This window comes from Pygoscelis adeliae, unplaced genomic scaffold (genome assembly GCF_000699105.1).
Source record: "Pygoscelis adeliae isolate BGI_AS28 unplaced genomic scaffold, ASM69910v1 Scaffold756, whole genome shotgun sequence".
NCBI lineage: Eukaryota > Metazoa > Chordata > Aves > Sphenisciformes > Spheniscidae > Pygoscelis > Pygoscelis adeliae.
The window spans coordinates 300,593-311,194 of NW_008824990.1; the positions used below are offsets into that span (position 1 = coordinate 300,593).

Consider the following 10,602-nt stretch of genomic DNA (forward strand, 5'->3'; position numbering starts at 1 on the left):
CTGGCTTGCTTGTGGATATGTTTCTTTGGCGTTGTAAGGAAAACAGCGTGAGCAGAAAAAGGAAAGAGTTTCCAAAGGAAAAGTTAACTCTGTCATCCACTTGGGAATGTAAAGGAGCAATGTATGCATACTGTCCCAGAAGACCTGAGCTTAGTCTCTTGCTAAGCAGATTGATTTATTGGCTTTATTTTATTTATATATCTATTTTTTTACTAAACGGTTCAAAGTTTGGAAATACTGAGCAGAAAAGAGCTGTTGAAGGGCATTTTTGAAACAGGGTCACTTCTCGTATCTTAAGCATCAGCTGTTCAGGGAACCGGCATGGTCTTCTTAGAAGGTGTATTAGGAAGTTGTGCTTTCCAAGGTTACCTCCTCAGGATGGCAGACTTTCAAGTGAGGTAATACTTTCATAGGCTGTTTTATTATCTGAGGTCAGAGAGTATCAGCGCTTAATGTGTACACAGTGTGTGACTCCAACTTAACGGATAAAAAATTACTTTGGTCGGGCCATACGTCCTTTGTTCCCATGGTTAAAATAAGCAGTATTTGGCCTTTAAGTCAAAGTCTCATTATTATAGGTGCTGTTTGACATAGCCTTCTGGAGGGAAGACAGCATGCATTTCAGCTCTCTCCAACTTGAGTTTAGGGTGGCGAGGTTGTGGTCCTTGTCCTGGTTCGTTCCTTGTCCTCTCTGACCAGTGGAGCCGCCCCGGGGCAGAGATGTGGGGTTGATGTTCTGCTTGAAGGGTGGTTGAGGGAATCCTCCTAGACCCCTTGTCCTGTCCTCTGTCTGCCCCCGGGTGCTTGGCAGGCAGCGCAGACCACTGTACCTGACCGCCTGGTCTAGGGATGCGAAAACAGGAGAAATGTCTGCCAAGGCTGGCAAACACAGCCACCTTGACACCCAAGAGGGGACACTCCGAGCTCCATCCACCCGCTGGGACACAGCGTATCCCCCTCTTCATAGTCCTGGGACTGGGTGCCCTATTGGTGCTGTGTCCTGTCTGGTACAGGTTTCCTTGGTGTGATGACAAGGAGGGGGACTTAGGGAGGGAGGGCAACACCGGATTTAGCCCTGGTAAAAGTCTGGCACGCTCAGTAGGAACTAAGGCTCCTGCATTCTGTGACTTGGTTTAATAAAAGAAAAAAAAAATCTGGGTTTTAATTGGTGTTACTGCTTTTAAAGCTATGTCCAAATTTGAAGAAGCAAATGAATAAAAGCAGTAAAATACATGCAATGTACAGAAAGACGTGCTTGCTTTATTAGCTGAATTAGCTGGATTCAGGGTAGCACTTGGCTTTTAGAGTGTTGTGATGCCGAGGGTATCCATTTAGGAAGAGAGGCCAGTCTACACAACAGAGTTTTGCTGGGCAGGAGCTGTAGCTCCTGAACCTTATAGCAGTGTTGGCTCTGGAGTTACCATTTTGTCAGCAAGAGCATGCTTACTGATGCTGCACATCAGCAGACAGGCTGGAGAATACTATAGCTGAATGAACAAATAAAACTAAAAGTAAAAAAATAGCGTATCTCTAATCTGTTTCCATTGTGGTGGTACACGACAAAAAATTCAAAAACTGTTTTAGACAACCTCTAATAATTCCAGTTTTTAAAATTATTTTGGGCATGCCTAAGATACTTGACAAGTTTTTCTCCCTATAGCCACGTAAAGAAAAATGTGTCGGAACTCATTACTTCAGTGGGTTAGCAAACTTTACCTCCTGCTGCTCAGTCCTTAAAACAGAAGGAATAAATGGGTCTGAAATCATCTCCTGTCTTTACTTAACAAAACAACCAGACGTGAACCCTCATTCCCAGATGTCTCAGTTGCTGTGGGAAGTTACACTAGCTGAGATACTAGATAATAGCTATATTATGTTGCCTTTTATATTCATGGTAAAATTTCTTGCCTTTTACTTTTTATTCTAAAGATTAAACAATATGCTTTTGAAAAAGATTTTTTGAGTGAATGTATTCACCACTTTTCAGAGATGCAGAGAGTAAAACATGCGCTGGATGCCAGTGTGCATACTGAACAAACTGTGTCTTTCTGTACATTGCCGCACATGGGGAGCAAATGGGATTGCACATCAGGTTAGATGAAAGCAAGAGGTTTGAAGTCTTGGAGGGAATGAAAGATGCAGGAGATTTGGGGAACCTGGAAGAACTGTATTTCTTAATGTGCGCCTGTGCCTGAACTGTTACAGCATTTATTTTTGTATATCAGCAGCAGAATTCTAGAAATCGTAGTAACAGCTTTCTTCCAGGTAAGGAGGGCTGGGCATAATGAGCATTTTAATGTGTCCGAGGGAAGTTCAGATGTTGGAGTGGATGCTCATGATTGCACGTCGTGTTGGTCTCTCTGAAGAGCTGTTCAGTTTCTGCAGAGGCCTATGGGACTGACAGCGTTTCCGAAGCAAGTATCAGAGTGCTGTGCTGGTGAGGAATGAGTGATAAGCTTAATATCTTCCAGAACTTTTCACAAGAACAGTCATGTTACATGTACTGCCCTGGAAGTTGTGACCTTCCGACTGTGATTTCACTTGAAGTTATCCAGCACGTCATTTAGAAATCCTGTCCATTAGTGAGAAGGAAAACTTGCAATGTTCCCTTCTGTCGTATTGTCGTAGGTGAAAGGAATCGTAGATACACTAAGATGTTTGGGAATTTCTCTACATAGAAGGCATAATTTAAGATCTGAATAACTACACATCTATTTTGTCTGTTTGCAGTATGGTGACAAGAAGGCAAGTGGAGATCCTTCCAAATCGGGAGAGAAAAAAGCAGGAGCAGCAGAGGTAAATTCAAGTGTTTGAACATATTGAGAAAAAAAGTTTGTAATGAATTTCCTCCTATACAGATTTTTGTCTTTTGATAGCAAAATGGTAGTTTTCAGATAATTAACTGATGACTGTAGTCACTCGTTATTCATTCCAGGAATAATAGTATAGCTTTATCTTGTGCTGCTGAGCAACCTACAGAAAATATTTCTTTGCTCTGTTCATCGTTTCACAAATACTTCATGTTAGTTTTGGTGGAAATGATCACAGTGGATGTGTCTATTCTGCAGTGTGGGTACACTGTGGGACACATCTGATGGTCCTGGTTTTCCGATTGTTCAGAAGTACAGATGAAGTGAGTGCACTGTGACGATTTCCACCTTGTCTGCATCCTGGCTTTTCTTCCAAAGATAAAAATCCAAATTCATACATCTGGCCCATCTTCTGACACACTTGCAAATATGTGGTCAGTGCTGTATTTTAGAAAAAATACTTGTTTTTCAAGATACTGCCTCCTCAGGAAGTGGTATTTACAGTTCAAGAGTCCCTGCTGGGTTATAATATTGAGTTTACACAAGCAACTTTACAGCCTGAGCATAGCGGCTGTTGTTAATCAGAAGCCGTATGGGTTGCGGGCAGTGTTAGGAACAGTACTTTGAAGGGTCACCTCTCTCTCAGCAGCTCCAAGCCCTGTAAGCCACTTGGAGGTAGGTTCTTGTATCGCAAAGAGAAGGTGTCGTCCAAGCCAGAACGTGAGTGCCAGTGCTGATCATTAGTTCCCCAAGAGCCTCTGCTATTGCAGGCAGGAGTAGTGCTTCCCCAAGGAAGGCCAACAGCAGTTTCAGAAAGAGAGAAGAATTTGTAGAAATGTTTGTTACTAGACGTTTACTTGTTGGCTTCAAATGTCCATCATTGATATAGGGAAGCCAGAAATAGGTGTGCCTGATACTTTGTTCATAGCAGAAGCTATCTGGAAAATAACTTTGTCTAAGCTGCACTGTGTTTAACTGCACTGCAAATCAAGGCCAGTTGAAGGCTTTTATTACCATCCTCTGAAGTAGATGATTAAAGCAATTACCTTTCTTTCCTGTCCACATACCAAGGAAGCTTGGGAACATGTTCCTCCTTGCCTCTCTAGACAGTTTAGTTTTTTCTTAAATAGCATTATTCTCTTAGACATTCTTAGTTTAATGCCAAATTCTTTGACTGCATGTTGTTGCTTTTAATATAGAAGCGCTGACTTCTTTGTGGGAAGGGTGGGAGTTGAAGCCTGTAGTTTGGGTTGTGGAGTTACTGTTTCTGACCTCTCACTGAGAAGATCTGTTTCTAGCTAGCCAAAGAAGGCTGTTACTAAGTTTATTGTCCTGATGCTTTTGCTTTTTGAGTCCTTAGAATGCTGCATGTGTGTTTCCTCTTGTGAATTTCTTTGTATATTTGACTTGTTCTGTTGACTTTACAATGCTTAAAAGTGAAAGTAGATGAAAACACTTTTCCTTAGGCCCATTGAATGGCATTAGCTCCACCATGGTTCACATCTACCTCCAAAACTCTCTGATTTTTTAAGCAGTTGAGGTAGCAACTCAAATTTTTGTGCAGCTTTCCCAAGAGTCTGCAGTGTTATATTTTTGTTTAAAAGTCGGAGGTTATTCCTGTAGTCTTCAATTTTTAAAGCAGAAATTTATAATCTTATCTGTAGATAGCTGTGGACAACCTTGTCTAGAATATTGAGTTTGTTCACCTCCCTACTAGAAAAAGGTTTGGTAATGCATTATAAAAATGACAAGGAAATACGAAGGTCTTTGAAGAGTTCCTATTTATATTGAAGGGAAAATTGTAAAAGCCCGTATGCTCATTGTTTAGCTAAAAATAACAATAAACGACTCTGTCTCTCACATTCTTTGGGTATATGGAAGGAGTGAGAGAAGAGTAAAGCTTTGAAAAGTAAAGGTAGGAAAGGTCTGACACAGGTTTGAGTAGCAGATGCTAATTAGCCATAACATCAAGGAGAACTCAGAATGAGTACTGCTGAGGTGTAGAATAGGCTTCTTAAGCCTCTCCTTCTTGGAGACTTAAAAGTAGATTGAAAAAACCACAGCAAGTTTACTGTAAATAGAAACCTCCTTGGTAAGACATGCGCTTGCGCAAGAGGTGCTGAGGAGATTAAATGGCTCCATAAGATTTTTCCATTTCTAGCATCATAATACAATAAAATAATGCTTTAAAAGAGTTAGGAGTTACCAGTGTGAAGATGATCTATTTAATAACACTATAGCTTTGGAATTATGTACAATCATAGCAGGGACTATGTGCACTTAATCTATGATGTACCAACAGACGTTAGTTCATGAGATTGTTTCTTCAGGAAGTACTTACTTTTTAAGTTTCCAGTGACTTACTGCTTAACTATCATGCAGTACTTTCTTCCTTAGATCTTAAAGCGTTGTATAAAGGAGACTAGACACATTATCTGAGTGACATAGATAAAATGTGGGGAAGGGGAGGTGCTGAAGCACAGAGCTGGAATTGCCTTGCTTAAGGTCATCCAACTGCTCAGTAGGAGAGAAAAGAAACCAGGTCACCAAGTAAGTACCAGGCTGGTCCACACAGCTGTGTGATGAACAGTGTCCTCAAAGCTTGGAGGGGAAGCCATGAACTCACTGAAGGCAGTGAGCCTTTCCCTCTGAATCATGGAGCAGGCTTCCCTTCCTGCATGGTATTGGTAGCATGGCTGGCAGCTGCAGCTTGTGTCTGCTCCTCGCTTGAAAATGAAACTTCTAAAATCCATTCTAAAATCCACACTGGAGTGGCTGACACTGAAGTCACACAGCTAGAGCTTGCTGACTGGCTGGAAGAGGCAGACAGCAGGTGAGTTCAGCAGCTGTTTCCAGCAACCTCCGTTCTGCTTGATGGCTGTCTAGCTTGGAAAGTAAAGGATGCACGCAGTCCTTCCCTGCTTCTCGTCCCAAGGATCCACTCTGACCTCTTCCACTCAGTGGCCAGAAACATAAAGCTTGCCGCAGTTCTAAGGTTCCGACTCTTCCTTCTAGAATACTACATTTAGTCTGTTCAGTTTCTGAAAACAAAAACTTAAGATGTGGCCTTAAGGCTATATACCCATTTTACTTTAACCCTGATCCTTCACAGTAGTCTGTGGTAGTTACTTGGAAGCCCTTTGGTTGCACTAATACTCAGTGCCATTGCATCTAGCACAGGAGAGAGGTATTGTGGAAGGGTTTTGGAAGGGAAAGGACTGTGATATCCTGCTTCACAGGGCCATGTTGCTCTTGGAAAGATTGATCTCCATTTCATTACTTAATGTATGTTAGCAAAGGAGAGATGCCGTCATACTGGTTTGCCTCATTTCAGAAGTACTACTCAAGCTTTAAGTCTAGACAGACTGGGGGGATTGACTTGCAACAGGAGTGGTCAGCTTTGGGTTGAGATACACATAATCTGTCAATCTAATGAGGAGCAACTGAATGTGTATCTGTACATGGTGTCTTCTAGAAGTAGGCAAAAGATTTGCTGGAGGGACAGAGTTGGAAACTGCAGGTATGTTAGAATACATAATCGAAAGAAGATAGAGGCAGTTCTTTGTCAGTGTAGTTGACAGTGAAAGTGCGTCTGTGTTATGGTTGTATTGGGCACTGCTCACAGACAAAGGTTCAAGTCACAGGGATACACCTTAAATCTTTATGTCTCGGTTTTCAGAACCTTATATTTGTTGCATTCACATTCTAACAAGAATCAGACACTTCTTGAGAATCTAAATCAGCTTTAATGAAGTGTTTTCATTCCTTGTGGATGTGTGTATGGTAGATGTTAACAGAAAAGAAATGATCGTTGTTGGAATTGGTGGTTGCTCATGCAGTAGAAGCTGTTGCATATGTTTGCAGCTGGGATGCACCTGCCACCCAGTAAAAGTGAGTGATGTACTGCTGTTTTCCCATATCTGTCCCTCTGTTTTCTGACTGAGTTTTGACATCATGGTCTTTACTCAATGTGTTTGCAGCATGCCATTGCAAAGTGTATGAAATAGGAAATTTCCTTTCTTCTCCTTCCCTCCTGATGTTCCAAGGCTTTTGGCAATTTTGTATGTAAAGTGTTAGCAGGTGAGAGACAGCTGGTATGGTTTTCCTTTACCCCTCATCTTGACATCATCCTCAGCTTACGTTTGCCCTTTCACCAATTTGAGATCGCTTTAGACTTTGTATGCCATCAAGGCATTAGTGCTCTAGAAGCTTTTGGATGCTAAAATACAAATACTTTGAAGGGGAGATGGGACAAAATCACTGAAGAGAAACCCAGGACAGTTTATAAAATACACTGAAATAAGAAGTCCCTGGGCCACAAATTGTTTGAATCTGTGAGAGTATTTGGAAGGAGTATCAACATGTACCTGACCTATTTCTACATCACTGTTTTTGTTTTCTTTTATATCTGCTGTTGGCTACTGCTAGAGACAGGGTTATGTGAAACTTTGGCTAGACTCAGTAAGGCAGGTCTTGTGTTGCAATGAGTTGCATGGTCCTGCTGTCCTGTTCTTGAACACCATCTTCAGTATTGCCCGTTCAGAGGGCTGCCCTTGGGGGTGCGGTGTGCTTTAGTACGTAACTGTGTGTGTAATCTGTAAGATCGATGCAAACCGAACACTCCCATTGTGTGTGATTGTGCTCTGAAACCCCCCTATTCCGTTTTGAATGGATTCGTGCTTGTGTTATTAACTGCGCATAATCTGGAAAGACGTATTTTCTTTTTACTTCCATAGAGGGAAATACCAAGGAGAGCTTCTGTATTGGTCTAAAAATCTAGCTTGTGCATTGCTGGTGTCTGAATGTGAAGTGTGGTATTAAAAGGAAGATGGAGCCATGTATTCTAGGAATTTGAAGCCCCAGCTTAGAGTGGGGCCATATTTTACCAGATACAGTATGAAACAAGACCATCCCTAACATGTCCTGCCATTTCAAGTCATGCTTTACAGCAGTGTAGACAAAATATGTGCTGCTCGCTCAGCTTATTCTTTACTTAACAGGAAATACATTCTTTACTTTGAAAGGATGGCAGTGATAATTACTTACTGAAGTAATGATGTTATGTGCTTCCCAGCATCCTCCCCACAATGCTCCCTCCAGGCAAAGGTGGCATTACTATCCTTTTAGAATTGATTCTTTGCTCTAACATCAGGATTTCTGTGATAGCTTTTAATCCTCAGGCTTGCTGTGCAGGATTCTGTATCCAGAAAGAGCATTAGAGTTACTCAGGAGTCCAGGGGCATAATGCTGAGTAAAGACGTTATGACTGGTAAAAAGCCATTGGGGTGCCCGCTACTGGTCTGAATTATGGAGGTGCATAAGTAACTTTGATTGCAGCATTTGTGAGGTTTCTTTCTACTTTGCTAACAAATTATTTATTTTAAATGGCATTGTTTGTTTGTTTTTCCCCCCCTGCACCGAGTGCGGTGGGGCTGGCAGGGGTGTCCGTCCCGCAGCACCAGGAGCACCTGGTGGCCACAGGGGAGTGTGGCCCCAATCCATCCTCGGTGGAGGAGCAGAGGGGTGCTGAGGAGTACAGCACTGGCTTGTTTGCCCATCTTCCTTTTCTGTTTTGGTTCTTCCTTGGCTAAGATGCAAAAGGTAGTTGAAAAATAACATTATTTCAGTTAAATTTTGGTACTCGTTGGGAGCTGTTGTGATGTGAGGCTCTTTCCACCATAGGAAGAAATAGAGTGTGATCGCTGCTCAAGCAATTTTTGAATGAAAGATTCAAAGGTGGAGGCTGAAATGCTGCTTATGGTTGTCAGAAGCATTTCCAGAACAGAGATTGCGCGTTCTTTCCTGTTGTGATTTTTGTTTTTCTTAAAACAACTGTATCATACACATTCTCATTGCAGTATTATAATGAACACTTTAATGTTATAGTCCAAAATGAACATTTAATCCATATTTCTAGACACCAGTCTTAATGCATGTCTTCACTCAGAAAACCTACATATCAGAGGGATATGTGTTTTATCTCCCCTTTACTAAATACAGGGGAATTAATATTCCACTCTGAAACAGTGTTTTGGCTTTTTGTTTTGAAGCCACTGCTAATAATGAAGAATAGATTATAAGCACCTGTATGCCATAGCTTTTATTCCTTCACACACAATTTTGTACAGGCTTTTGATTCTTCTAATTCATTTCATAAAGAAGCTGTGCTTTGATAATTCATCAGCTCTGTTATTATCGGGTTGGGAAGCGAGGTGTGCGTTCAGCTGTGAGGTGATTCTTCAGCTGATTGTGTCTGAGACTGTCACAGAAAAAAAATACTCTTCCACTTCTTGGAGGGGGAGAAGATGGAAACAGCTCTGATGGATTTGTTGATAAAGGGTGTCAGAGCTGGTTTGCCTGGAGGGAGCATTGTGGGGAGGATGCTGGGAAGCACATAACATCATTACTTCAATAAGTGTAAAAGAAGGATGAACCTAGTAGCGTGATGTGGCCAATTTTTCTGCTTTTACAAATGTATTAAGGGGTAGATACCAAAGAAGTTACTGTTGAAAGATACCCTGGGAACTGAAATGTATTACTCTATTTAGCCTGTTGTGGTCAGTATTCAGTAAAGAATACGGATTTGATGTCGTGGCTTAACTTTCCACATAGCTTATCTCCAGGTAGTCTTTCTTTACTCCAGAGGAAAAGAAGTTATTTGCCTCTGTTTCTTCTGTCTCTCCTACCTGTACCTTTATTGCTGTTCCACTTACCATGAAACAGAGACATGTTTGCATTAACAATTTTTTCTTTATACTTTTTAATTGATTAACATAAGTTCATGCTCAGCACAAGGATTTATTTTGCTCTATTAGGTTTTTTCCTAGTTCAGACTGGGGTAAAAAAAAAAGGCTAGCCTTGTGCCTGAAATTTTTGAGTGTGTTGGTAGGTGTCATAAAAACTCCTTCTGCAAAAGAGTACTTTATTTGTGGATTTTCAGAGCATCACAGTTATGTTAGACATAGACTTAGGTACCAAAGGTAAGTCCTGAACACCATGGACCATAAGGTCCTGAGCCAAAGACTGATTTCAGCTGAGCTTGAGGTGGAAATCGAGAGCTGTGATACTGAAGGCATATCCTGAATACTGATTGCTCTTCACAGGTCTGCTCTTTTTTGATGACTTTTTTTTTTTCTTTTCTTTTTGAAAAGGGAAAGGTAGCACTTAAAATTTCGTGTTCCTTCAACAACTTAATAACTTATTTAAAAGTTGAAGCATTTGTGGATAATGCTTATCACTGAGTCTTTAATGCACTACATCAGAGATAAAAGCCAAGGCATTCTGCATCTCAGTACTGTCTCTACAAAAGTGTCATGCATCACACCTCCATCACCTGCCTTCAGGAGCATTGTCCCCTTGGGCTGACCAGTCACCTGGTCAGTCGCGGTAGTGGATGGGCTCTCAAGAAACTGCCACAGCCCGGGACTTTGCAATGGGTGAGGCTGGAACCCTGAGGGTCCAGGATGTTGGAGGGGGTCGGTGGGACCGTGCCAACTGGTGGGGCGATGTGCAGGGGTCACAGCCCAGCGCCTGGTGCCCGCTGCTGCCGGGGGGCAAGCGTCTGTGTCCTCCCCAAACCAGGTGTGCATGGGGTGTGCAGGTGTATTCACTGGCAAACGGCAAGCTTGGACCAGTGGGTGAGTAGGAGGCCCCAGGTCTGGGCAGGGGTATCAGGCAGGCGGAGGGTCCATGCTGGTTTTGGGGGGAAACCACACATGTGGGGTGCCCATGGGACGTATATGTGAGTGCTGCATGTTTGCAGCAAGCACTGAGCTGGACCAGGCGGCGAGCA

At 42.2% G+C, this 10,602-nt stretch overlaps 1 protein-coding gene across 3 annotated transcripts in view; it reads left to right on the top strand.

Moving 5' to 3' along the window:
- Positions 1–2,734: 2,734 nt before the first annotated feature.
- CAST (calpastatin) overlaps positions 2,735–10,602 on the top strand; it is a 60,114-nt gene continuing 52,246 nt past the window's right edge. For all 3 annotated transcript variants that reach the window (XM_009326133.1, XM_009326135.1, XM_009326134.1), the window contains exon 1: positions 2,735–2,796. The gene's annotated coding sequence lies outside the window, so the exon portion shown is untranslated. The remainder of the gene's footprint in view (positions 2,797–10,602) is intronic.